Below are 2,923 nucleotides of genomic sequence, written 5' to 3'. Positions count from 1 at the left end.
AGGGACAGCTGCCAGGGTCCCATCTGACTCCTGGGGTCTCTCTTGGTGTTAGCCGAGCTAGGACTCATCAGGGCTCTTCAAGAAAAGCCAGCCACAGGCCTGCCCATTACTAGGGAGGGGAGTGAAGCCAGGAGCACATTTGTCAACCCATCCAGGGCCTGGCCTCCTGAAACAAGGCGCCTGGCAGCAGATGGAAGCCTTTTCAGGCAACCTGAAACATACTTTTCTGTACTTTCAGTGAAGAGACAAGCTAGGGATCCCATCTCCTTTCCCATCCCCCCTCCCCCACACTGGGCCAGGGCTGCCTCTCCGCATCACCTCTGTGATATCAGGAAGGAATTAAGGAAGCTGACCACTTAATTGGCTGCATGGCCCACAGCCGAGATTCTAGAATCTCCAGACAGTGTTTATTGGGCACCCTGACCGTGGTCTGAGGCCCTTCTGCCATGAGTGTTCACTGCTTAGGTAGTGAATGCTCCTGAGCTAGACTGGCTTCATGGTTAGTCAGAGTTCTGATGAGACATGCGCAGCCCCGCTGGCCCCATCAACTGGTGGAGAGGCCACAGCAGGTCTCCCCAGATCCAAACGTGGATTCAGGGGAGGCTTTGGAGAAGCTATGGGACCAACCTGAAAGTCCAGATCTGGGCCCCCAACAACCCGCCCCGACAGGGCCTGAATCCAGAAACAGCCAATGAGGAAGAGAACAATGCCTTCCTCAGGCTGTCCTTCCCAAGAAAGCTCTGGATGATCATGGAGAATGCAGCCTTCACCCCTGTGCACTGGAACGATGAGGGAGACACGGTGGTCATCAAGGCAGATCTCTTCCAGACGGAGGTCTTCCAGCACAGAGGTGCAGACAGGATCTTCGAGACAGACAGCATTAAGACTTTCATTCACAAACTGAACCTGTATGTTCAATAAAATCTGCCCTTCAGGCCGCTCTGCGGGGAAGAAGAGGATGATGGTAATGTAGAAAGCCCTGGGGAGACTAGACTCGAGGAGCTGAGTGCTAGACAGGTTTCATTTCCCAGGAGAGATTTTTTTCTCATGAGAGGGTGGTTAAGGAAAGAAGAGAAAGTAGGGCCTGTCGTGTTCCACCATCCCCTAGACAGGATCCACAGGGGTGACTCCAGCCCCTGAGGGGCCGCTTGATGTCAGGGAGTGCCGGTAACACATCGAGTGTGGCCAGCACTGGGGGAGTTCTAGGGAGTGCACTTGCTAGGGCCTCATAACCTGCCAGGAATGAAGAGACCTTATCTCCGTACTTAAGCAAGGCTAGGACAGTGGTGGGGAGGAGGGCGGCGAGGAATGGCCATTCTCCCCCACGGTGGCTAAAGTGATTCATTTCCTTTCAGATCTATCGCAATTCCAAGTTTCAGAGAGACAAGCCTTTGCTCCTGCAGAACATCTAGAGGAAAGGCGACCCCAAAACAACTGCTCAGCCCACCACCAGCTCAACAGTGTCCCCAAAGAGAAAGAAGCAAGTGGTGATGACCAGACACTCTCCTCGATTTCATCACAATGAGTCCACCCAAGAGGCTGACAAGAAGGTCCAGAAGGGAACCCCAACGGTTCACAGAATCCCCCGCCAGTGCTCATTTCTGTTTTGTGGCCTTTGGTTTATAGGCAGTATAGCCGGGCAGGCCAGGGAAAACCATCTCCCCAGTGAGCTGGGTGGCCCCAGTGGAGAGGGCATGTCCAGCAATTCCATGTCTGTATCCCCGGCTACTGCTGGAAGGGACGGCGCAGGGCAACTGCCCAAGAGTCCCCCAAGGTACCCAGATTATGGTTTGGTGATGACATAGGTACAACACCTATGATTCCATCGTGAAGGTGGCCATTTCAGTTGTGGCCCCAAATGAGGCCCCTGAGGTGGACGAGGAGGAGGAGGAGTCCTCAGATTACACGTGTGCCCTCTGTGAGCAGTTCAAGGACAATCCCAATCCCTGAGCTGCCAGGTCCCTAGGGACACTCAAAAGCATTCTCTTGTAAGCAAAAATCTATTTCTAGCTCTAATAAAGTACAGCAAAACTCGACGGGAGTAAATAAAGAATTGAATGAGAAGTGTGAGTCTGTGTTCTGTCTGTCTATGCTATTCACACACGGCACTGGGTGAGCCCGATGAGGCTGGAAGCCCACACCCCAAGCAGGCCTCAGTCTGGTCCCCATGGTCCCTTTTCATCTGAAGCAGCAGCATTTCACACGTTTGGCCAAGAGTGTGGCTCCCGAGCCATGCGCTGAGGCCAGCCTAGGACAGGTGGGACCCTGGGCCTTGCCTTTCACACAGCAGAAGACCCAGTCCTGCTCCTGATGATGGGAGTGTCAACTTCCATGAGTCATGCACCCTGAAGCAGAATGGGATCCTCCTGGGTCCACCGACAATGCCACAAGTTTCTGATCAGCAGCTGAGTGTCTTCAGCTCCCAATCTAGGGGCATGCCCAAGAGGCCCACTGGAAAGCAGGGTCACTCCACCTGCCAAGGGCCTTGGAAACACATGACCCCAAACCCAAAGACAAGTACAAGATTTCCACAAGCTGAATACCAGCCCTTGTTGCTCTGCCCTCATAGTTGTATTTAGGATCTAGGTACCATGTCCAACACACACCCCTTGGTCCAGACATAAGCCCAAGTGCCCAAGCATCCTGCAAGCCTGGTAACACTGAAGAGGGGGTCACAGAGGTCTGGCTCTTTCCATCTGTCTCCATGCTGTCTGTTGACAGGGGCGTGGTGACCCAGAGGACCCGTCCATCACATGCAGTCTGTGGGGAAGTCAGGAAGGAGGGCAGGACAGGTGGACAGAGGCACTTGGTGAGTTCCAAGACAGAGGGTCCTGAAACTCTGGGAGCACTGAGGAGGGGGCAAGGGTCCCGCTAGCTTTGCAGCCTAATAGCCTGCCTCTGGTCCTTTCTCAGCACAGACAGG

At 54.1% G+C, this 2,923-nt stretch overlaps 1 pseudogene; it reads left to right on the top strand.

The window, feature by feature from the left end:
• Nucleotides 1-440: 440 nt before the first annotated feature.
• Nucleotides 441-1,950, top strand: LOC139181474 (heat shock transcription factor, X-linked member 3-like; annotated as a pseudogene).
• Nucleotides 1,951-2,923: the final 973 nt, after the last annotated feature.

The sequence above is a fragment of the Bos indicus genome, chromosome X (genome assembly GCF_029378745.1).
Source record: "Bos indicus isolate NIAB-ARS_2022 breed Sahiwal x Tharparkar chromosome X, NIAB-ARS_B.indTharparkar_mat_pri_1.0, whole genome shotgun sequence".
Classification (NCBI taxonomy): domain Eukaryota; kingdom Metazoa; phylum Chordata; class Mammalia; order Artiodactyla; family Bovidae; genus Bos; species Bos indicus.
This window is presented reverse-complemented; position numbering and strand designations above follow the sequence as displayed.